The sequence below is a fragment of the Drosophila virilis genome, unplaced genomic scaffold (genome assembly GCF_030788295.1).
Source record: "Drosophila virilis strain 15010-1051.87 unplaced genomic scaffold, Dvir_AGI_RSII-ME tig00001170, whole genome shotgun sequence".
Classification (NCBI taxonomy): Eukaryota; Metazoa; Arthropoda; class Insecta; order Diptera; family Drosophilidae; genus Drosophila; species Drosophila virilis.
Window position 1 is genome coordinate 1,047,624 of NW_027212828.1, and position 26,912 is coordinate 1,074,535.

General features: G+C 38.5%; 1 protein-coding gene across 4 annotated transcripts in view; it reads left to right on the forward strand.

Annotated features, from left to right (window-relative positions):
* The window catches only part of Atg2 (Autophagy-related 2), a 232,937-nt gene that overhangs the window by 75,003 nt on the left and 131,022 nt on the right, over nt 1-26,912 (forward strand). The window lies entirely within an intron of this gene.

Genomic DNA, 26,912 nt, shown 5'->3' on the forward strand with positions numbered 1-26,912 from the left:
AGCTCTGTTATTTCTTTTTAATTTTCAAAATTTTTTATCGACAAATGATAATATAATATAATATTATATGATAATATTTATTATAATAAAACCTGGATAATAAAACCTGTCATAGTATTCAATTTTTTCGTTAGTAAAAATCTATCTTTTTTTCTTTTTGTAGTCGTATGTTATGTTTTCTATTTCTACTGCAAATGTATTTTCTTGGTCGATTTGTATAAATTCAGTATTAGGTATGGGAATTAATAACTTAATATTAGTTTTTATTTATGTTTTTGGTAATTTAATTGCCATTATAATAGAATTGTTCTTAAAACTTAATACACCCATACTTATTAATTTTAACTTGTAAAAATTAATGATAAATTTATTTATTTCATCTGTTGTTTAGCTGAAGCTATATTTTCCTGAATATAATATATTTTGTATTCAATATTTTTTAATTTCTGCATCTGGTTATTGTATAACAGTTTCATTACAATATTTCTATTTTGTTCATTTATATTTTCCATAGTGTCATTTATAGTGAGTCTGTTATGTATTATTGTGTCCGCTAAGATATGAATGGTATCGTTAAAATGTGAATTTATATCAATTTGTTGATTCATATTTTCATTTAAATTGTGATTGTTGGTATCTATAATACTCAAATGTTCTAAAATATCCGTTCTGTCCACTACGTCCATGAGTCCGAAAAGCCATTTATATACTGTTCCTGCTGTGTTTATGAGCCCTCGTTTCATTCTATTATTGGTACTTATCGACCTATTTTTTGCTTTTTTTGTATCTATTTCATCTGATAGTAATATTTATCTGTGATATTTATATGTTTCATATTGTTTTCATCTTTGTTAACTATATTAGTGATTTCATCAACGTTTATAATATGTAAAAAATTAATTGTTTCATTAACTATTTCCGTTGGATATATTTGCACTGGAACATATCCTGCTTTTTCCTGAATTGGCATAATATGCAATCTTATGTCTATCAAAGTCAATGTTAAAGTCAAATTATGTAAGAACGCAAGGATCTCAGAACCTATAAGAGCTACAGACTTGAAATATAGATGTAGGTGCTCCTAGTGCCTGCGCAGATCGAGTTTGTTTCCGATAATCGATAGCTTACTCCGTTTTCAAGCAATCGATAAAAACTCTCTTACTTGTTTCATTTACTTGTTTCATTTAATGCAGTATCAGTATTTGAAGAAACTGCACACACACACAAACTACGACGAACTGGCAACCACTGTCATGGTCGCCAAGTAAAAGGTACTTCTTTAATTTAAAAAAAGTCTTATTTGGTGATGGAGCGTCTGCTCCATTTAGCCTCAGTCTTTATTCTAAATTCTTATTTCATACATGGAATGAACTTAAGCTAAATATATAATGATCTAATTCTATGTATTCTGTATATATGTTTATGCAGAATATAAACATAATATATCAGTTACGGCAGTCTCAATGACTATCTCAACAAGTATTGATGAAACATCCTCGGTGTCCTGTGGGAGCCTTAGAATTGCTTGGGTAATGAAATAAGTGGATACGGATTTTCAGTTGTAAGTTCTTTATTCAAAGTAAAATAGAACCGCCTAGTGATCTTATCGATTCCTCGCCAGAATTGAATCGAACTCGCTTCCAAGTCCATTGGTCGCTCGTTTACCCAACGTCGCGCTCGAATCGCAGAGTCATATCGATGTCAACATAGTTGCAGCGGATATGGCGAAACACCCGGCATCAACCAGTGCTTAGCTAACGCAATCAAGTCGTTGCGTTTAATATGTTGACGTTGCGGTGTTGGGTGACAATATTGTTGTTGCGCAGAGAAGTGGCCACTTGAAGAGAGTATATAGACAGCGATCGGTGTAATTTGTTGGTCTAACTGTATGCGTTACACGGGCGAGGCGCTCACTTGCTTCTTCCAAATAGTGGGTCGTTGGTGCTTTGATCCGGTGGTCGGTGACCAAATTTGTTTCCTTCCTTATGTCGTCAATGATTCGTCGAAGCTTTTCCAGATCAATAACGTGGGCTAGTTTAAAAAGACCATTTACTCTCCAGACGACGCATTTTGCAGGGGAATAACAGGTGAGTCGTATTTGTAGATGTGTAACGCGTTGGCTGTGTGATTGAGAATCATGCTTTTCTTGTTGCGGTTGGTTGTGTTTTGTTTGTGTTCAATGAATCCCTTACTGTTCCAAAGTTGGTTGTTTAAAATTTGCCAAACCTTGGTAGTTTATTCTCGAGAACTGGTCAAAGAATATGTGTACTCCTTTTTTTACCCCTAACCGAGTGGACTAAGTTATTGTAACTGTCCACCGTTATCGGCAACAATTTAATGATCTTGAAAGTAAGGTATGCGAACTTCAAACGCCTGTGTATTTCTAAGAAGGTGGAGTGAAATTTTTTGACTTGACCATTTACGGTCGGTTTTCTGAGTCGGAGTACGGTACAGTTCGATTTCCAATGTTCTCAGATAGTTCAACACGTTAGGGCACAAAAGACTTCTTTCATTGTCCAAGACTGTCATTTAAGGTACTGTGAAATAATGTAGAACTTCCACTTATTTTTCATGCATGCGTACTGCTAACTTTGAATCTAATGGATAAAGCTTGGCGAATTTTCTATACGACCAAGATAAATTCTTTTCTATAACTATAACTCAGTCCGTCCTAATACCAATTCTTACCCTTATACTATTTCTTCCGCTAGTTCTATACCACCCCCCATTATTTCACACTCCTCTCTCCTATTAGCTATAAACTCTTTAAAATCTTCTTACTCTCCTGGGCCGGACAATATTCCTAGTTGTCTACTCAAAGAGTGTAGTTCTTCCCTTTTTTATCCATTGCTAAAGCTTTTTAATCTATCCCTTAAAACTTCTGTCCTTCCATCTCTTTGGGAAGAATCTTCTATCATTCCTCTTCACAAGAAAGGTGGGAAGTCTGATATACAAAATTACAGGGGCATTGCAAAACTGTCTGCTATTACTAAATTATTTGAAAAAATAATCACTTCGAATTTGCAGCATTTCTGCAAATCAGTTGTTTCCCCTGTTCAACATGGATTCGTAAGGAATCCGTCAACTACGACCAATCTGCTTGAGTTTACTTCCTTGGTAAATGATGCTTTCCTTTCGAAAATGCAAACTGATGTCATTTACACTGACTTCAGTAAGGCGTTTGACTCTGTGCACCATGACATTTTACTTTTTAAACTTGACCGAATAGGTTTCCCTCTGTCCCTATTACTTTGGATTAATTCTTATTTAAAAGGTAGGACCCAAAGAGTAATACTGAGGTTGACTACCTCTAAAAGGGTTCACGTAACTTCTGGTGTTCCTCAAGGTAGTCATCTTGGACCTTTACTCTTTACTCTTTTTATAAATGATTTTCCCTCTGTTATATCACATTCCCGTGTACTCATGTATGCGGACGATGTCAAACTTTTTCTATCATACATTAACCCCCTACATCATTCTCGTCTACAAGACGATTTGAACGCTATGCAACTTTGGCGTTCGGCCAATCAATTGCATCTAAATTGTTCAAAGTGTATGTTTATGACATTTAATCGTACTACACCTTATCTTGTCAGTTATACAATCGACAATATCCCTTTGCAACGTATACTAACAGTTAAGGATCTAGGCGTTATTTTCGATTCTAAACTCTGTTTCAATCTTCACATAGATACCATTGTTAATGAGGCAAAAGGTGTACTTGGATTCATTAAACGATGGTCCAAAGAGTTTAACGATCCTTTTATAACAAAACTTCTGTACATCTCTCCTGTTCGCCCTATCCTTGAATACTGCTCTTGCATCTGGTCTCCACAGTATATCAACAGCCAGGATCGTATTGAATCTGTTCAGAAGCAATTTCTGCTTTTTGCCTTACGAGGTTTAAATTGGGACCCTAATTTTCGGTTGCCGTCCTACTCCAGCAGACTGCTTCTTCTCAACCTTCCATCGTTAACCAACCGTAGGACAATTCTCGGTGTTGTCCTTCTACATAAGTTGATTATTGGCGACATAGAGTCTCCTTTTCTGCTAAGGCGTCTTCAATTCTCTGTTCCGGCTAGACCAACCAGAAATTATCGCCCCTTATAAGTATCTACGTGCACAACAGATTACGCTATGCACAATTCTTTTCGCGTGCTATGTAAAAATTATAATAGTTTGCATCACGTTTTCTCTACCGAACTGTCTCTACCCCTAATAAAATCGTTGCTTTCAGGATACCTTCGAGAAGTCGCTGACCATTCCCAGCTATGAGCAGGGGTATAACTAGCCGGACAGGTTGAAAAATTTTCCCCCACCGGGTCGGTGATTTCCCATTACTTTTCTCTTTGTCCCATCTACTTAACACTCTTTATATAACTTACATTGCTTTACTTTAATAACAATTTTCCTACTTTCTTTTTTCCTATTTATTGTATTTTATTTTATTAATATAGCAAATTAAGATTATTTTTAATTTTACTTGAGATCATTTTTTTCCTACTTACAACCTTCTGCTTAGATGTAGGCTCAAATAGTTTCTACCATCTTGCTATCTTCCTTTATTCCCTTTGCGGTGACAATGTAATCCAAGAATCCCACTTCTGTTGGTATACTTGAAGATTTGCCTTTTTCAAACTATCGAAAACCACGCGAGGGTTTTCCTAATGGTTATCGTAATCGTCACTTAAGACAATTATATCGTCAATGTAACAGAACAACGCTATCCTATGTGTTCTCTCAACACATCGTCGATCATACGTTGGAAAATAGCTGGGGCATTCTTCAAGCCAAACGGGAGTCGTAGGAATTCGTATTTTCCGTTTAACGTTGAAAATGCGGTTTTGGGAATGTCACTTCCTCTCATGTCGATTTAATTAAATCCCGATGCTAAATCGAGAGTTGTGAAATATTTGGCTTTACCAAGACTGGTAGGTGTTTGATATCGTGACAACGTTTAATCGTTTGAAATCATTTACTAATCGGTATTGTTTTTCGCCGTCTGGTTTTGGTTTCTTTGGTACTATCCAAAGTGCAGAATTATATGGTGTAATATTCTTCGTAATATTCTTAGCGATATATTAATAAAATGTCATTTGATGAGTGATTTATTTTTATAAGTCAAACAGTGCGGCTTGGTTTGTAGGTTGAGAATGAACTTATTTAAATGAAATATAATGCACTTAGCCTATGGATACATGTATAAATTAAAAGAGTACTCTTTGGTATTCATTAAGGTATCTTTTATTTTTGTAATCCGTTTTTAATTCAAGTTCGTTAGAACTATAAGAGAACAAATTCGAAACTGAAACTTAGGGCAAGCTGCATCAAACCATGAAGCCACCGCTGCCGGCTGGAATGCCGGCTGAATGCTGAGTCGGCGTTTCCAGCGGGCGATCAGGCAGCTTGCGCGTGCGAGTTTCGGATTTCGGCTGCTCACGTTTATAATAATAAGAATAATAAAAAATAACAATATGAATATTCTTATGCATGGCCACACAAAAATGATGATGAAGTAAAAATCTTTAACCTTTCCTTATGAACTTTCTGTTCTTTACCTTTTTTATCTTTTATTGTCTCTTTCTTCTATTCCTTTTACTTCATAGGGGCCTAAATAAACTAGTTATAATTTAAGTCCAGTATCGTTTCCTTTTAAAACCTTATCTCCTACTTTTAATTTGAAGGCGAAAACCCTAATTTATGCCTTATGTTTTATTAACATTATCCTAGCTCTTATATATGCTTGTTTTAGTCTAAACTTTGTTTCCTTAGCGGAGTCATCTATATTATATATAGGGTCAATATTAATAAATATTTTATTAAAATATTTTGGCAAGTTGCTATGTTTGCCGAAAACTAACTCATATGGACAATAATTTTGTGTCATAGAGGGGGTTGTTAAAACAGTAAACAAAGTATACATCCCAATCAGTTTAATCAACCGATATATAAGAACGTATGTATTCGTTGAAAGTTCTATGACTTCATTTTACTGTTCCAACTGTCTGGTGGTGGTGTGCTATAGACGTTAACTTGTCTATCTTTAAGTATTTGCATAGGTCATTAATATAAGGGATATTATATTCGGTTCCCATGTCCGAAATAAAAGTCTTCAGTGGACCGAACTTCAGTATAAAAGATTCTAATATTGCTTTTACAATGTCTTAGCGGATTTGTTTGGTACTGGAATAGCTACAAGATATTTTGTTTAATTTGCATATCATTGTAATTGCATATTCGTTTCCATTTTCAGATTTTGGTAGTGGACCTATAGTGTCCACTATCACTCTGTCGAACGCATTTATCGGCGTTTCTGTAATGGTCAGAGATATTTTTGTTTGGGTCGCCGTTTTCGACTTTTGGCATTTAGGACATTTACGTATGTGTTTGGTTATGTGACGTTTCATATATTTCCAGTAGAAGTGTCTTTTTATTTTAGCTATCGTCTTGAAATGAAATATAAACAGTATCGCTTCTTGATCTTTTTCATATTCTATTATGGTCACCGGCTTGAGTAGCGCTACTCGTAATGATTTTAATCTTTTGTTGCCCATATTTTTAAAAGATTCAATTAAAATTAATTCAAATATCTTTCCGCTCGGTGTCAGTTTGAGTTGGCTGATCTCATGTATACCGGTTTATTGTTCAAGCCTTTAAAAAAACTGACCTAAGGCAAGATTTCCATTGGTGTACAGATCGCTAACATCAATTCGTGCTATAACTTTTCTTCCTTGTTTGAGGAATCATATATTATTTAAAATAAGCAAGGCCACTACTTTTCGTACTTCGTCATTACAAATGATTTCATATACGTCGGGCTTAGAAGCGTTCTCAACAGTTTGTATAGGCAAATCTTCTTGATGTTTTCCTGCGCAGGGGTTTTTCTGTTTACTTTGGTGCCTGGTAGTGACTTTCAGGTCCTAAACTTGTAAATCTTGTAGTTCTTTGATGGTTATTCTTGATAACGCATCAGCTACATAGTTATCTTTACCAAAGACAGTATAAACACTAAGATGAGTAACGCCCATACATTTGAATGCGAAGCGAGATTTCTAGCCTGGCCTTTCATCTGGCCTTTGAGGCTTTTTGCGGCATGCCTGCCGACTGGTTGTTCGTTCTCCAAACACCAGACGAACGAATGCCGAAGTCGCGGCTTGCTGGTGCCGACACGATTAACGAAGTTAGTCGCCAGCCTGCCTTCAGCAAAGCTGGTCGATGCTGCTTTGGGTCGCTTCGTTTTCTAAGTACAATGAGCGAAAAAGTTTATAACTTACGATCGTCGCAAAACGGTGGTGCTTCATCCATGAAATTCATGCTTTTTTTAAATGATATATTACCATAGATACTAACGATTAATTTTACAGGTATATTAAAGAATTAAACAATTTTTACACAAGGCGCATCTTGTGCAATAACTACGATAAGAACACATAGATTGATTTCTCTTTTGTTTTTGGACAGTGTATGCTCGAGAAAAGTTCGTGTCTCAGCCTTTGGCGTGCAAGCACCTTTGGTTGTATGCGTGAATTACACATGCATAAGAACTTTAAAGTATGTATGTATGTGTTGTTATTCACTGATCTGGCCTTAGCTGGCAAGAAATTATATTTGTTGGTTTTCTAGCGCAGATCATAACCTATCCCAAATTTGTGTTGATAGATGAATGCATTTTGTGTACTAAGGTTAGCTCCGTACTCTCTACTGTGAAATCGTATTCTCCTAAATCGAACCGCATACTTGTTAGCTTTGTTCAAAGCCTAGTTCAGGATTGACCATTGAAAACAAATATGTTAATGGCCTGTGATCTGTTCGGACTATAAACGCATAAATATAATGTCGAAAATGTGAATTTGCCCAGTGTATTGCTGCTAATTCATGTTCTGTTGTACTTTTATTCCTTTCTCCTTTACTAAATGAACGTGATGCGTAAGCAATTGGGAGTTGGAATCCATTATGGTTTTGAGTTAAACAGCTTCACAAGCTTGCTTACTTGCATCAGTTATTAATCAAAATTCTTTGCGGAAATCCGGCTATTGTAATAATATTGAGTTTATTAGTGCCGATGTTCGAAGGCATGCTGTCGGCAGTCGGCTGTCCATTCGAACTTAACAACTTTTTTACATAATCTTGTTCTGTGAATAGTCGGCAAAATTTTTTATAAAACGTCTATAATAGTTGCAGAATGCAACGAATCTTCGAGCGCTGTCCGCATCGTGTGGGACTGGATAGTTTTTAATGACGTCGTATTTTTTGTCGTTTGGCAAGATTCCTTTATCGGTGCAGTTGTGTCCCAGAAATTTTGCTTCATGCATAAAAAATGAACATTTTTTAGGATGTAACTTCAGGTTGTATTTCCCACATTTCTTAAAAACGTCTGTTAAGTTTTTAAGCATACTTTTTTCCGAACAACCCATAACTATTAGGTCATCCATTTAAAGGAATGCTTGAGAAGGTTCGAGGGCAGAGAATGCAATAGTCATGATTCTCTGAAATGAATTCGGCGCTATTTTTAAACCAAAAGGTAATCGCGAAAGCGATATGAGCCATTGCTCGTTAAAAAGGTATTTAAATACTATTGTATTCTGAAACTGATGGTTCGACGATTTGTCGGAGATAAACTTGCCTACTTGTTTTTGAATTTCTTCAGTACCCTTCAATCTCAATTCTTGTTTATAAAAATTATTTGTTGTTATTGATTCTGTTTCAAGTCCAAATACATCACTTGTGGCTTAAATTGTTTTGGAATGTTTTTATTTAATTGAGCTATTACTGTGTTTTTTCTGTTGTCTGGAGTAGTTTGGACTACGTCTTAGTTCGAAAGTGGTTCAAAGTTCACATTATTTATATTAATTAATTGGTTTTTATTGGTCTTTTTAAGAAAGAAAGAAAGAAAGAACTGTATGTTAATGGAACGTAAATCGGAAAAATTAAGTAATTAAGTCTAATTATAAATCAATCTTCTGTACGTTTAAAGTCCAATTGACAATTTTTTTTTTATAAAATCAATTCCTATTCAATTCCTAGATCTGCATTTCTACTATATGGAAATTGTGTGGAATTAAGTATTGATCTGTTTGTATGCCTTGAATATTGATTATATTGTCATTGAACAAATTAGAATTTTCTTTTAAAATTGAAATGTCTACACCTGTATCTATTAGAAAAACGAGTTTTTTTACCTGTTGCCACAAGGTAAAATTATACAAATATGCTGAGGTTGAGATTGATGGTCTGAACCTTATTGTTTTCTAGTGCTGCGTATCTAAAGGTCGTTCGGAGTTTTCCGAATTTCGTTGTGTAACTCGGACATTATTTTTGTCCCCTCTAGAGTTTCCTCTATTTTGGCCTTGTGCCCTTTTATAATTTCTGTTATCTTTGGTTATTATTTCTGGGACCGTTGCTCTGATAATTACCTCTGCCACGATAATTACCTCGGTTTCCTCTATTATTTCCATATTGTCGTTGGCGGAAATACAATACAAAATTTGTCTGCTTATTACTTATCAAATTTTTAGAGTGGCCCTTTAGTTTAGTCTTTATAATGCTTACTACAGTTAGTTCGTGGGTGTCTTTTAAGGAATCTATTAGATTCAATGCATCCAAAAAACTTTGTAGGTTTTCGGCCTTTCCATCGAACTCTGGTAAGAGTGACAAGGCTAATTTTAAAAACTCTACAACTGTCTGAGCCATGTTTACTAATTTTATGTCCTCTATTTGGTCGTTTTCATTTGAGTTTGTCAAAAGTGACTTTTCAAATGTTACCGGCGTGTCTAATGTCGATGGTAAATAAAGCTGGAGATTGTACTTTTCGTTTAAGCTTACCAGATTATCCCTTAGGCGCTGTAAAATGTCTAAAGCTTGGACACTGTGACAGCTTGTGAGTTTATGCTGTTACTCCTCAATTAAACTCCTGATTTCATTGTATTCATATACAAGAATCTCACTGTGTTTAACGATGGTTGGTCGCAAAACTAATGCACTCTTATTTAGGTACTTGTATAATTTGTCGATAACCGATTTATGCAGTTTTATTTTTCCAGCTATCTGATGGCATTTAAGTGTTTAAGTATTTCTCTTTTAAACATTTGTTGTGCAGTTTGTAAATTTTATAAAACATATATATGCTCATTTTAATTACTATTATTATTAACAATGTTACAATAAGCTTCTGATCTGGAGTCTGGACTTCAACTTTAATTATAACATTAGCAGTGGAGTTCACTGTCTTGGTATCTAGTTCAGTCAGTTTTCTAAATTCGTTTTTACTTATTTTATTGTCCTCATACATAGTATAATTATGTTTTTTTTCGTTTCGCATAGCCTTTTGGGCTATGCTTCTAATAGGGTAGAAAAGATTCTGCTCAATTTTACAAAAATTTCACGTCACAGCTTGTTACGCTGGCGGTGCCGGTGATGGTCTTCGCTCAGGTATTTATTCGTTGGTGGTGCTGGCTGTGTGTCTGCATGTATATTGGCAGAAGGGGCTTTCAAGCTGGCCTTTGCAATCCTGAGGACACATTCTCTTGACTTTCAGCAAGCTGATTGCGGAAACGGGTGTAACTTTATTAGTGGTTGTTTTGTTTATTATAATTTTTATATTCGAGTGAGAAGCGGTGTTAGGCCTTCTCTGCTTAATTTCATTTTGCAGATAGTCGACCTCAGTTTGTAACTTCTGAGCTGTCGACCATGCAGGTGTCGACGTTTTTGTGTATAGCAGCCACCTTAGGTGCGCTATTCTATATTATAGCCTGAACCCATTTAAAATGGGTATACCCCGAATCCATTTAAAATGGGTATAAGGGTATATTGTATTTGTGCAAAATCTAAATGTATGTAACAGGCAGAAGGAAGCATCTCCAACCCCGTAAAGTATATATATTCTTGATCAGCACCAATAGCTGAGTCCATCTAGCCATGTCCGTCTCTCTGTCTGTCCGTCCGTCCGTATGTATGAACGCGAGGATCTCAGAACCTATAAGAGCTAGAGACTTGAAATTTTAGATGTAGGTGCTTCTAGTGCCCGCGCAGATCGAGTTTGTTTCCGATAATCGATAACTTACTCCGTTTCCAAGCAATCGATAAAAATCGATATCTATATCCTGTTTTTTGGGCAATTTTGGTAAATAATAATAGCTAGAGTCACCAAACTTGACATATAGCTTCTAAAATAGAATATATATATATGCATTTGATGTTGGAAGAAGAGGATTTAGGGTATCCCCTAGTTGGGAGTTCCCGACTACTCGGTCAGCATACGGGACGCTCAATGTCCAATTTTCGACGGCTGTGACGGCTGTTCGCGTGTTAACTCCTCCCCTATAGGCTTAAACACGTCCTTGGATTTCTTCTTCTTATTCTGCGTTGGTATGATTTCCAGGTGACCACGAGGAGCAGGAATAGGGCGATGAGTGTCAACAAGCCATATGATCGTGAAGATAATCCCGATCTAATATCCCCAATATGGCGGAGATTCTTAATGGTTAGCTCATTCATGTATATAGGGTGTTCTTTTAAGGCCTATACACACTACAAGATATTAAATGCGGTTTGGCAATCATTAGTCCATTTTTTTCCGTTTTTTTTGCATGATCTCGTTATGTGACATGAATAGTGCTCATACAGGAGCACTTTACACCGAGTCTCCCTTAGACCCTCAGTTAAAACTCATATTGTACAACTGCATCCAGCAGCATGAAAATATATGGTGCACATGTTAGCGCTTAACATTCTAAGAGTGACCTACGCTAAGAAATATCATGTTCGAATAATATGTAGCAAGGGTGAGGAAAAGATCCTAATTAAACACAATATTCTATGATCGCTGCTGCCAAGACATTGACAGTAGTACAGTTGGAACAGTCGAAAGAAGCCATAACACATTTAATAAATTCATTCGATCCTACATTTCAGTAGATTAAACTGATTGGGACGTATGGCTTTAATATTTCGTATACTGTTTCAATACGACACCCTCTATGGCACATGATTACTGTCCATATGAGCTAGTATTCCGTAAAGCACCGAACTTACCAATACATTTTAATAGCATAGATAAAATAGAACAACTTTACAATGTAGATGACTACGCTAGGAATAAGGAGTATAGGTTAGAAGTAGCTTATAACAGAGCTAGAGTAATGATAGAAAATAATAAAACTAAAATTAAGGAATTATATAATTATAAGTAAGATATATACCTTTAATCTGAGATGTTGTGTTTTTTTAGAGGGAACGCAGGCAGACATTAGGTAAACAATAGTAAAATGTTTTGGTTGAGAAAAAGTAAGATAGTTTATCTTTGGAGTGGAATAGAGAAAGAAATATTGGTGCTATAAAAAAAAGGTTAAAACGCTAGAATTCGATGGACAGAGCACGGTAGCAGAACAGATTCGACTAAGTTGTATTTCTTCCTTGTTTGAAGAATCATATATTATTTAAATAAGCAGGGCCACTACTTTTCGTACTTCGTCATTACAAATGATTTCATATACGTCGGGCTTAGAAGCGTTCTCAACAGTTTGTATAGGCAAATCTTCTTGATGTTTTCCTGCGCAGGGGTTTTTCTGTTTACTTTGGTGCCTGGTAGTGACTTTCAGGTCCTAAACTTGTAAATCTTGTAGTTCTTTGATGGTTACTCTTGATAACGCATCAGCTACATAGTTATCTTTACCAAAGACAGTATAAACACTAAGATGAGTAACGCCCATACATTTGAATGCGAAGCGAGATTTCTAGCCTGGCCTTTCATCTGGCCTTTGAGGCTTTTTGCGGCATGCCTGCCGACTGGTTGTTCGTTCTCCAAACACCAGACGAACGAATGCCGAAGTCGCGGCTTGCTGATGCCGACACGATCAACGAAGTAAGTCGCCAGCCTGCCTTCAGCAAAGCTGGTCGATGCTGCTTTGCGTCGCTTGGTTTTCTAAGTACAATGAGCGAAAAAGTTTATAACTTACGATCGACGCAAAACGGTGGTGCTTCATCCATGAAATTCATGCTTTATTTAAATGATATATCACCATAGATACTAACGATTAATTTTACAGGTATATTAAAGAATTAAACAATTTTTACACAAGGCGCATCTTGTGCAATAACTACGATAAGAACACATAGATTGATTTCTCTTTTGTTTTTGAACAGTGTATGCTCGAGAAAAGTTCTTGTCTCAGCCTTTGGCGTGCAAGCACCTTTGGTTGTATGCGTGAATTACACATGCATAAGAACTTTGAAGTATGTATGTATGTGTTGTTATTCACTGATCTGGCCTTAGCTGGCAAGAAATTATATTTGTTGGTTTTCTAGCGCAGATCATAACCTATCCCAAATTTGTGTTGATAGATGAATGCATTTTGTGTACTAAGGTTAGCTCCGTACTCTCTACTGTGAAATCGTATTCTCCTAAATCGAACCGCATACTTGTTAGCTTTGTTCAAAGCCTAGTTCAGGATTGACCATTGAAAACAAATATGTTAATGGCCTGTGATCTGTTCGGACTATAATCGCATAAATATAATGTCGAAAATGTGAATTTGCCCAGTGTATTGCTGCTAATTCATGTTCTGTTGTACTTTTATTCCTTTCTCCTTTACTAAATGAACGTGATGCGTAAGCAATTGGGAGTTGGAATCCATTATGGTTTTGAGCTAAAACAGCTTCACAAGCTTGCTTACTTGCATCAGTTATTAATCAAAATTCTTTGCGGAAATCCGGCTATTGTAATAATATTGAGTTTATTAGTGCCGATGTTCGAAGGCATGCTGTCGGCAGTCGGCTGTCCATTCGAACTTAACAACTTTTTTACATAATCTTGTTCTGTGACGAGAATAGTCGGCAAAATTTTTTATAAAACGTCTATAATAGTTGCAGAATGCAACGAATCTTCGAGCGCTGTCCGCATCGTGTGGGACTGGATAGTTTTTAATGACGTCGTATTTTTTGTCGTTTGGCAAGATTCCTTTATCGGTGCAGTTGTGTCCAAGAAATTTTGCTTCATGCATAAAAAATGAACAGTTTTTAGGATGTAACTACAGGTTGTATTTCCCACATTTCTTAAAAAGTTTTTAAGCATACTTTTTTCCGAACAACCCATAACTATGAGGTCATCCATTTAAAGGAATGCTTGAGAAGGTTCGAGGGCAGAGAATGCAATAGTCATGATTCTCTGAAATGAATTCGGCGCTATTTTTAAACCAAAAGGTAATCGCGAAAGCGATATGAGCCATTGCTCGTTGAAAAGGTATTTAAATACTATTGTATTCTGAAACTGATGGTTCGACGATTGGTCGGAGATAAACTTGCCTACTTGTTTTTGAATTTCTTCAGTACCCTTCAATCTCAATTATTGTTTATAAAAATTATTTGTTGTTATTGATTCGGTTTCAAGTCCAAATACATCACTTGTGGCTTAAATTGTTTTGGAAAGTTTTTATTTAATTGAGCTATTACTGTGTTTTTTCTGTTGTCTGGAGTAGTTTGGACTACGTCTTAGTTCGAAAGTGGTTCAAAGTTCAGATTATTTATATTAATTAATTGGTTTTTATTGGTCTTTTTAAGAAATCGGACAAATGCGTTTCGTGTGGTTGCAACGGTGTTTGCAACATAGATACCAGTTTGGATTTCTGGTTTGAAATTAGTACACCATCTTTACTTAAGACTATAGTGATTTTACGGACAACTTGAGACAACTTGCTGATAATAATATTAAGTTATTACCAGAACTGTATGTTAATGGAACGTAAATCGGAAAATTTAAGTTATTAAGTCTAATTATAAATCAATCTTCTGTAAGTTTAAAGTCCAATTGACAATTTTTTTTTTATAAAATCAATTCCTATTCAATTTCTAGATCTGCATTTCTACTATATGGAAATTGTGTGGAATTATGTATTGATCTGTTTGTATGCCTTGAATATTGATTATATTGTCATTGAACAAATTAGAATTTTCTTTTAAAATTGAAGTGTCTACACCTGTATCTATTAGAAAAACGAGTTTTTTTTACCTGTTGCCACAAGGTAAAATTATACAAATATGCTGAGGTTGAGATTGATGGTCTGAACCTTATTGTTTTCTAGTGCTGCGTATCTAAAGGTCGTTCGGAGTTTTCCGAATTTCGTTGTGTAACTCGGACATTATTGTTGTGGCCTCTAGAGTTTCCTCTATTTTGGCCTTGTGCCCTTTTATAATTTCTGTTATTTTTGGTTATTATTTCTGGGACCGTTGCTCTGATAATTACCTCTGCCACGATAATTACCTTGGTTTCCTCTATTATTTCCATATTGTCGTTGGCGGAAATACAATACAAAATTTGTCTGCTTATTACTTATCAAATTTTTAGAGTGGCCCTTTAGTTTAGTCTTTATAATGCTTACTACAGTTAGTTCGTGGGTGTCTTTTAAGGAATCTATTAGATTCAATGCATCCAAAAAACTTTGTAGGTTTTCGGCATTTCCATCGAACTCTGGTAAGAGTGACAAGGCTAATTTTAAAAACTCTACAACTGTCTGAGCCATGTTTACTAATTTTATGTCCTCTATTTGGTCGTTTTCATTTGAGTTTGTCAAAAGTGACTTTTCAAATGTTACCGGCGTGTCTAATGCCGATGGTAAAGAAAGCTGGAGATTGTACTTTTCGTTTAAGCTTACCAGATTATCCCTTAGGCGTTGTAAAATGTCTAAAGCTTGGACACTGTGACAGCTTGTGAGTTTATGCTGTTACTCCTCAATTAAACTCCTGATTTCATTGTATTCATATACAAGAATCTCACTGTGTTTAACGATGGTTGGTCGCAAAACTAATGCACTCTTATTTAGGTACTTGTATAATTTGTCGATAACCGATTTATGCAGTTTTATTTTTCCAGCTATCTGATGGCATTTAAGTGTTTAAGTATTTCTCTTTTAAACATTTGTTGTGCAGTTTGTAAATTTTATAAAACATATATATGCTCATTTTAATTACTATTATTATTAACAATGTTACAATAAGCTTCTGATCTGGAGTCTGCACTTCAACTTTAATTATAACATTAGCAGTGGAGTTCACTGTCTTGGTATCTAGTTCAGTCAGTTTTCTAAATTCGTTTTTACTTATTTTATTGTCCTCATACATAGTATAATTATGGTTTTTTTCGTTTCGCATAGCCTTTTGGGCTATGCTTCTAATAGGGTAGAAAAGATTCTGCTCAATTTTACAAAAATTTCACGTCACAGCTTGTTACGCTGGCGGTGCCGGTGATGGTCTTCGCTCAGGTATTTATTCGTTGGTGGTGCTGGCTGTGTGTCTGCATGTATATTGGCAGAAGGGGCTTTCAAGCTGGCCTTTGCAATCCTGAGGACACATTCTCTTGACTTTCAGCAAGCTGATTGCGGAAACGGGTGTAACTTTATTAGTGGTTGTTTTGTTTATTATAATTTTTATATTCGAGTGAGAAGCGGTGTTAGGCTTTCTCTGCTTAATTTCATTTTGCAGATAGTCGACCTCAGTTTGTAACTTCTGAGCTGTCGACCATGCAGGTGTCGACGTTTTTGTGTATAGCAGCCACCTTAGGTGCGCTATTCTATATTATAGCCTGAACCCATTTAAAATGGGTATACCCTGAATCCATTTAAAATGGGTATAAGGGTATATTGTATTTGTGCAAAATCTAAATGTATGTAACAGGCAGAAGGAAGCATCTCCAACCCCGTAAAGTATATATATTCTTGATCAGCACCAATAGCCGAGTCCATCTAGCCATGTCCGTCTCTCTGTCTGTCCGTCCGTCCGTATGTATGAACGCGAGGATCTCAGAACCTATAAGAGCTAGAGACTTGAAATTTTAGATGTAGGTGCTTCTAGTGCCCGCGCAGATCGAGTTTGTTTCCGATAATCGATAACTTACTCCGTTTCCAAGCAATCGATAAAAATCGATATCTATATCCTGTTTTTTGGGCAATTTTGGTAAATAATAATAGCTAGAGTCACCAAACTTGACATATAGCTTCTAAAATAGAATATATATATATGCATTTGATGTTGGAAGAAGAGGATTTAGGGTATCCCCTAGTCGGGAGTTCCCGACTACTCGCTCAGCATACGGGACGCTCAATGTCCAATTTTCGACGGCTGATGTTATAGATGGCCTTTCTGTTGACCATTAAGTTCCTTTCCTACTTGGTGTACTGCCTCCAGGCAGGGATTCGTGACGATGTCACGAAGGAGCAAGCTACATCGAACCATGAAGCCACCGCTGCCGTCTGGAATGCCGGCTGAATGCTGAGCGTTTCGGCTGCAACTTTCTCGCGATGGCATCCGGCGCAACGGGGTTGTCATCAAATTCAAGCTTTCGCGTGTTAACTCCTCCCCTATTAGGCTTAAACATGTCCTTGGATTTCTTCTTCGTATTCTGCGTTGGTATGATTTCCAGGTGACCACGAGGAGCAGGAATAGGGCGATGAGTGTCAACAAGCCATATGATCGTGAAGATAATCCCGATCTAATATCCTCAATATGGCGGAGATTCTTAATGGTTAGCTCATTCATGTATATAGGGTGTTCTTTTAAGGCCTATACACACTACAAGATATTAAATGCGGTTTGGCAATCATTAGTCCATTTTTTTCCGTTTTTTTTGCATGATCTCGTTATGTGACATGAATAGTGCTCGTACAGGAGCACTTTACACCGAGTCTCCCTTAGACCCTCAGTTAAAACTCATATTGTACAACTGCATCCAGCAGCATGAAAATATATGGTGCACATGTTAGCGCTTAACATTCTTAGAGTGACCTACGCTAAGAAATATCATGTTCGAATAATATGTAGCAAGGGTGAGGAAAAGATCCTAATTAAACACAATATTCTATGATCGCTGCTGCCAAGACATTGACAGTAGTACAGTTGGAACAGTCGAAAGAAGCCATAACACATTTAATAAATTCATTCGATCCTACATTTCAGTAGATTAAACTGATTGGGACGTATGGCTTTAATATTTCGTATACTGTTTCAATACGACACCCTCTATGGCACATGATTACTGTCCATATGAGCTAGTATTCCGTAAAGCACCGAACTTACCAATACATTTTAATAGCATAGATAAAATAGAACAACTCTACAATGTAGATGACTACGCTAGGAATACGGAGTATAGGTTAGAAGTAGCTTATAACAGAGCTAGAGTAATGATAGAAGATAATAAAACTAAAATGAAGGAATTATATAATTATAAGTAAGATATATACCTTTAATCTGAGATGTTGTTACATTAGGTAAACAATAGTAATATGTTTTGGTTGAGAAAAAGAAAGATAGTTTATCTTTGGAGTGGAATAGAGAAAGAAATATTGGTGCTATAAAAAAAAGGTTAAAACGCTAGAATTCGATGGACAGAGCACGGTAGCAGAACAGATTCGACTAAGTTGTCTAACAAAAATTGAGGAGTTATTGACCAAGCTAGCGTCTTAGGTTGCAAACTCTGGACAACCCTACACGACAAGACGACCCCTGGGCTGACGGCTGACAGTATTCTAGCATCTCAGTAAGCGGAGTGAAATCTGGCCGAAATGACTGCTAGGTTAATGCTGTTACCGCCCCCGTCCCGTTAAATTATGGCAAATCTCCTAACACGCTCCTCGAATCGTCGCCATTTAGTTGGTAGTATAGGTTCAGATGTGATATTCCTGACTAACGCGGATCTGGCTCTGAACACCCGACCCCATGAAGGCGGGTGTCAACCCTCGCATGGCCTCACTGCTTGCAAAGACAATCATGAGATCTAATCGCGACTGTACAACGACCAAGGACAACAGCTTAGGAGTTGGGACCCAATAAAATGAGTAACAATGAAACCCCACAAATGAAGGAGAGCTGTGAGGGTCTTGCAAAGAGCAGCAGAATGGCGATAGAGACGAACTCAGGACGGGAGCCAACGACGGCAAACCAGAGCAGCTCAGCACTACGAGAATTTGGGCAGGAGATCTCAATGCTGGTAGTCATGCTCGAAGATGGCAAGCGACGCTCCATCCACCAGCCAATGCGAGACTCGATAGAGAACATCAGAGTGCTCTACGAGCTGGCGGCAATCCAGCTGCACGACGAAGGAGCCAAGGAGATCATCAGGACGCACCAGTCATCCCAAACATCGCCATTGTTCAGGACAACGATGGACGTCAAGCGGAAGCAAGCCACAGCACGGACACCACAAACAAAACGAATCCGAGGACCAGCCGGTAGCCAGGCTACCGTATCTATGGCGCAGGAGACACCGAGCCCCAAAGCGGATGGCGACAAGTGGAAGGAGGTCACATACAAGAAAAGGAATGTGGTCATCAAGAAAAACAGCAAGGGATTGCTCAAGGAAAAGGCGCGACCGGATGCTAGAGTCATCTCGGCAAAAGGCGAAGCGAGCTACTCAGAGATACTGAGATAAGTTAAAGCGGACAAAAAACTGGGCGAGCTCGGAAAAGCGGTGACAAGGATAAGGAGGACACAAAAAGGAGACCTACTTCTCCAGCTTAACCACTCGCGGAGAGCATACCATAGCATTTGGAAACCTGGTAGGCGAAACGTTAGGCGAAAAGGCAGAGGTCCGGACGCTGTCCCACCGAGTGAGCGTTGAGTGCAAGGACCTGGACGAGATCACGACCAGAGAGGATATCTGTGAGGCATAGCCTCTGAGAATATCAGCCTCCGAAAGGCGTACGGCCAAACACAGACGGGACGATAAGACTGCCAGCGGGAAGTGCGAAAAAGGCCCTCTCAGTAGGGTTCCTGGAAGAAGGCTAGGTTAACTCGAGAAACCGCGAACGGATTAACATCCCCAGATGTTTCAGATGCATCGAGCTTGGACATCTAGCAAGACACTGTAAAAGTGATCTAGACAGATCGAATCTTTGCCGACGATGCGGAGGAAAGGACCATCTGGCTAAGGACTGCAAACAAGAGCAACAGTGCATGCTGTAAGGAAAGGAATGCCGACTGCAAACACATTGCTGGCAGCGGCAGATGCCCCGTGTTTAGGAGCGCCGTGGCCAACAGAAAATGAAGTGGACGCAGCTGAACCTAAACCACTGCGAAGCTGCTGAGGCCCTGCTGACACAATCAATACGGTAGATAAATACGGACGTCGCAATAATCTGCGAGCCATACATGCCTATCGCTGGAAGCGGCAGGGTGGCAAGTAAATGTGGAAAAGCGGCCATTTGGGCTCTCAAATTCCCGGTCCAGGAGGTCAAAGCAGCAAACGACGGATTCGTGAGAGCAAAAATTAATGGAATCACCGCTTACAGTTGCTACGCACCCCCAAGCAGGGAACTGCGTCAATTTCAGACCATGCTGGAAGAAATAACAGAAGACGTTCGCAATAGAGCTCCTCACGCCCCCAAACGACGGGCAGGAGCTCACGTACTGCAAGGCCGGTAGAGGCTCTATTATAGACATTACCCTGCTCAGCAGCTCACTTTAGAGGCTAACTTCATGGAAAGTCCGTAATGAATTCACATTCAGCGACCACCGAGCAGTGCATTTCGAGATTCACGGGAGACGATGGAGAAAACAGCAGCCCAGAACAACAAGCCCCAATTGGAAGTACAACAGCCTAGACGAGGAAACCTACACGGACTCCTTACGTCAGACTCAATGGACTTGGGCCACGGAGTTAGCAGACGACATGGCGCGGCAGCTCATGGGAAACATCTCGGACGCGTGCGACTTATCCATGCCCAGGAGAATGCCAAACAAAAGGAACACCTTGCTACTGGTGGAATGAGCAAATCAGCGACCTAAGGAAGGCCTGCCTGCGTGCTAGAAGGCGCTCTCAGCGTGTCCGAGGCTACCCAGACTTTGCATCTAGGCTGGAGCTCCTGCGGGCAGCCAAGCGAGACCTCAAGAGAAGCATTAAACGAGGCAAATCCAGCTGTTTCCAAAAAATATGCGATGAGGCCGATGTTAACCTGTGGGGCACGGCATACAAGGTGGTCACGAAGAAGATCCACAGCCAGGGAACAACCCAGGTGACCTGCTCTACCGCACTCGCCACTATAGTTGAGACACTGCTCCCCCAACACCCACGACTGGAAGTAGCCAAACGCTCACTGAGCACGGAGCTAGTGCAGCAGGTGTCGGCAGACGACGTGTTACCGGCATGCAAAAAAATAGGCGACAAAAAGGTTCCAGAACCAGATGGGGTGCCAAGCAAGCCGCTTAATTTAGCAATGCTAACGAAACCTGACTCCTTCGCCGAGACATAAATATGTATATGTACTGGAAAGGATTGTGTATGACCGATTACTTAGTGTCGTCGAAGAGAAAGAGGCCCTGTACTGTCTACGGTCGATGCAATTAAGGCGGTGGTAGATATTGCCGCTAAAGCAATAGAGGGAACCAGATGGAGGTGGGGAGACAAGGAGTATTGCGCGGTGATTACGTTGGACATCCGCAATGCCTTTAACTCAGCTAGCTAGTCTCGTATACTGGAAGCCTTAGACCGAATAGGGATACCTCCCTTTTCCGTATAATATCCAACTACCTGTCCGATCGCGTATTGTGTTTTGATACGGAATACGGTGCTAGGAGTTACACGGTCTCAGCAGGGGTCCCACAGGGGTCGGTCCTGGGACCACTCCTGTGGAACATAATGTACGACGAGGTGCTTAGAGTGCAATTGCCCCAGGGATGCAATATCATAGGATTCGCAGATGACTTAGCTCTAGTAGTGGTGGGCAAAGAAATAGAAGACGTGAAAGCCGCTGCGAATGCAGCCAAAAGGATCGTGGCCAGCTGGATGCGTGGCGCTAGTCTGACTACATTGCTTTTTATACCCTCAACCCATTAAAAATGGGTATAAGGGTATATTGTATTTGTGCAAAATGCAAATGTATGTAACAGGTAGAAGAAAGCATCTCCGACCCCGTTGAGTATATATATTCGTGATCAGTATCAATAGCCGAGTCGATCTAGCCATGTCCGGCTGTCTGTCCGGCCGTCCATATGTATGAACACGAGGATCTCAGAACCTATAAGAGCTATAGACTTGAAATTTTAGATGTAAGTTGTCCTAGTGCCCGCGCAGATCGAATTTGTTTCCGATAATCGATATTTCCGTTTCCAAGCAATCGATAAAAATCGATATCAACATCCTGTTTTTTAAGCAAATTGTGTAAATGATAAGAGCTAGAGTCACCAAACATGATGTGTTGCTTCTAGAATATTATATATATGGCAAGTATCTTTCATTTTATACCTAACGCCACCTCCCCGCTACCACCCCAGAGCTATAAATCAAGTTAATAGCCCAACCAATTTAAGTCACAATTTATATTCAATTGACTTTTTCAGAATACACAATACAATAAGTACAATAAGATATTTCTTTTCTGTAATGCTATTTCAGTTCCTTTTTTTATCGTAAGTACTTAATTATTAGTGTGGTTGCTAAGTAGAGGCATAGCAAATGGTGCGGTCTGTCGCGAGTTCGAACCCTGCCAAGGGAACTTTTTTAAAAATGTATTTGGTGTTGCAATAAGAGGGTTCAGGGTAGTCCCTAGTCGAGAGCTCCCGATTGGAACCTCTTACTTATTATACTCTGAACCCATTGAAATTGGGTAAAAAGGGTATATTGTATATGTGCAAAATGCAACTGTATTTAACAGGCAGAAGGAAGCATCTCCGACTTCATAAAGTATATATATATTCTTGATCAGCATCAATATCCGAATCGATCTAGCCATGTCCATCTGTCTATCCGTCCGGGGGGAAATTTACAGCCTGTTTGGTAAGCTAGCCCTGCTGTTAGCTGTGAATGGTCAGTGACTTCCCGAAGGTATCCTGAAAGCAACGCCTATATTAGGGGTAGAGAAAGTTCGGTAGAGAAAACGTGATGCAAACTATTATAATTTTTACATAGCACGTGAAAAGGATTGTGCATAGCGTAGTCTGTTTAGCACGTAGAATAAGGTGCAAGAATTTTTGGTTTGTTTATTGTGAACAGAGAATTGAAGACGCCCTAGCAGAAAGGGAGAATCTAAGTCGCCAATAATCAACTTATGTAGAAGGACAACACCGAGAACCTACGGTTGGTTAACGACGGAAAGTTGAGAGGAAACAGTCTGCTGGAGTAGGATGGCAACCGAAGATTAGGGACCCAATTAAAAAAAAACGCAAAAATCAGAAATTGCTTCTGAACCGATTCAATACGATCCTGGCTATTGTTTTACTGCGGAAGCCAGATGCAAGGCAATATTCAAGGATGGAGCGAACAAGGGAGATGTACAGAAGTTTTGTTATAAAAGTTATCGTTAAGGTCTTCAGACCATCGTTTAATGAATCCAAGTACACCTTTTGCCTCATTAACGATGGTATCTATGTGAAGATTGAAACAGAGTTTAGAATCAAAAATAACGCCTAGATCCTTAACTGTTAGTATACGTTGCAAAGGGATATTGTCGATTGTATAACTGACAAGATAAGGTGTAGTACGATTAAATGTCATAAACATGTCAACATGTCATGTTAAATGTCATACAGGCAGTTGATTGGCCGAAAATCTCAATTGCATAGCGCTCAAATCGTCTTGTAGACGAGAATGATGTAGGGGGTTAATGTATGATAGAAAAAGTTTGACATCGTCCGCATACATGACTACACGGGCATGTGATATAACAGAGGGGAGATCATTTATAAAAACAGAAAAGAGTAAAGGTCCAAGATGACTACCTTGAGGAACACCAAAAGTAACGTGAACCCGTTTAGAGGTAGTCAGCCTCAGCATTACTCTTTGGGTCCTATCTTTTAAATAAGAATTAATCCAAAGCACAATAGGCGGAGGGCAACCTATTCGGTCAAGTTTAAAAAGTAAAATGTCATGGTGCACAGAGTCAAACGCCTTACTGAAGTCAGTGTAAATGACATTTTGACAGTTTGCATTTAAGAAAGGAAATCATAATTTACCAAAGAAGTAAACTCAAATAGATTGGTTGTGGTTGACCGATTGTTTACGAATCCATGTTGAACAGGGAAAACAACTGATTTGCAGAAATGCTGCAAATTCGAAGTGATTATTTTTTCAAATAATTTAGGGATAGCGGTCAGTTTTGCAATGCCTCTGAATATATGTATATCAGACTTCCCACCTTTCTTGTGAAGCGGAATGATGAAAGATTCTTTCCAAAGAGATGGAAAGACAGAAGTTTCAAAGGATAGATTAAATAGCTTTAGCAATGGATAAAGGGGAGAACTACAATCCTAAAGTAGACAACTAGGAATATTGTCCGGCCCAGGTGAGTAAGAAGATTTTAAAAAGCTCATAGCTAATAGGAGAGAGGAGTGTGAAATAATGGGAGGAGGTATAGAACTAACGGAAGAAATAGAATAAGGGTAAGAATTAGTATTAGGACAGACTGAAGAGTAAGTTGATTGCAGAATCAGTGTCATTGCTAGCTTTATCCATCCCAAGAGAGAAAGAAAATGGCAAACTTGAAGATTTACGCTTCAAGTTTACAAAATTCTAAGACTGTCTCGGATTTAGGGGAAATTGCCTTTACGAGTTAGGTAATTCTCATAGCATTGATAATTGAGAAGAAAGATATTCGACTTGGCTATGGAATATTTAGCCAAATCTGTACACGAACCAGACTTTTTAAACTTTTTAAAATATTTAGATTTAGATTTTAGATGTGATAATCTGGCAGTAAACCAGGGTGGTTTTGAATAAGTAGTCGAAGGTATTGAGTTAGGAATACACACATCTAAGACGAAGTTTAGGGTGCAATAAAAAAATTAATGGCAGTATTCATATCAACCGAGTCATATAAGAAAGACCAATCGGTTGCATAAATAAGCTGATTCAGCAAAGAATAATTTCCTTTGCAAAAGCAACAGCGCGGCTTATTGGCTGATGAGCACGAAAGGAAAGGATTACAATTGAGCAGTGCAATCTCTAAAGTAGGATGATAGACATCCTCAGGAAGAGATAAAGGAGGAGACACATTAGAAATAAAGTAGTCGTTAACAAATACAAGGTCAAATGATTAGAAATTGAATTGATTTGAAACAAAGATAGATCAAGCATGTAGCCTATAAACCGCGTGCTTTGCTGAGAGCACTAGATAATTTTCGGCAGTGATTAATGACCAAGAGATGTTCGGCAAGTTAAAGTCAACCTACACCAAATAGGTCATTATCACGCACATGTGAAGAAACTTCTTTAATACAAGTAATATGTTTCAAATAAACTTGAATATCAGAAGAAGGAGGGATATAAGAGAATGTAACATAGATTTTCTGTGTAAGAAAAAAAATGGTGTGGGAGAAACTTAATTTGGTTCTTGATACGCTAGCAGAAGAGTTGCTAGCAATGTAGGCTGCCAATGACTCAGAAGTGGTGTCCGACGAAAGTCGAGACACAAAAACTTGCCTACGAGGGGCAAAAACACGAGAAGTCCTTAGCCACATTATTCAATTTTAAAATTTGATTTCTCACAGAAATATACATTCTGCAAAAAATCAATTTGGTTGTCGATTCTGGGCACGAGCAACGCAAGCCACTGCAGCCCTTCTTGGCAATTGCAGCGATCTTGTCGCAAACACGCCCAGTGAGCGCTGCACATTTAGCATGCATTATATTCTCACACAGCCACCAATTAACAAATTGCGGCAATGCAAAATTATCAGCCTGCTTGAGCGTATAAGGTTTCTAACAGGACGACATAATTATTATAACCGTATGCAAGTTGTAGTATGCAGAGCAAAACGGATACGGTGCTTTAAATAGAGCAAGTAGATATTAAAAAACAATTATTCGTACACAAGGAAATTGTTTGATGCGAAAAGCAATAGCAAAAATTTGCGAGAGCGCGATGTACAAGCAGAAATATGCACCAGCATACGCACAAACAAGTGTATCCACAGGGGATCACCAAAGCAAAAGAATCAAATCAGGCAATAACAACAACACGGAACTAACGCCGTGTTTTATAAATGCAATAATTAACAGACTTACGCATCACGACAGATAACACTTTCCACAATTTATAAAAGCTTCTTAAATAAATCATCAAAAATGCAAAATTAAGAATTAAAAAGCAGGATTAAAGCGCAAAAATATATCAAAATCTTGGGGCACAAGTAATACACGTCAATCACTCTCAATTGAGAACTGTCTCGAGAAAAATAGCGCAAATTCTACGATTTTCTGAATACATGTACACACTCAATTTCATGCGCGTTAAGATATCTGATGGTATCTAGCTTTCCCCGTATGCGGAGCAATTGTGGCCGAGGGTGAATGCTAGACGCTAAAATGTCTGGCAAATTTTTTTAGTTGAATTGCCAAAGGTCGTCGTATGTAGCTATTTGTGATGTGGGGGTAATGATTTGCGCAAGGGGCAGCTTCATTGACCTGGGGCAGGAACCCTACATGACCGTGGTTGCCCCCTGTGCTTATCGGTATTTCCTGAGAGCAGGGGAACTTCTCTCTGTTGTTGTGAATGATGCCAGTATTGAATGCACTTTACTTAGTTCAACTGACTAGGCTATGTGTGTGGAAGCCTTTGCGGCAGTCGTGGCAGGGTGTTTGTTGTAAACATGTATTGTCAGTTCGGGGATCCCCTCGCACCGTTTACATCATTTTTGGTTTAGAATGTAGCACCTGATTAGTATCGTACAGGTCATCTATGGTCTTGACGAGAATGCATCATATCCGGTGTAGTTAAGTAAGAAATCCAGTGGGATTTGTCCAAAGATGGTGGTGCACGTTTGCGGGTCAGAGAGATTATGGGTCAGAGTGACATTGATGCCACTCTGATGAATGCGATAGCAATAGGTGTAAATGCTCTTCATGGAGGTAATCGGTGGCAGTGTGAGTTGGTCCTTGTCCTTTTGGTTCGGACCTTCGGGGCACTTCTGGTGATTGTGGTTTAACACCCAAATTC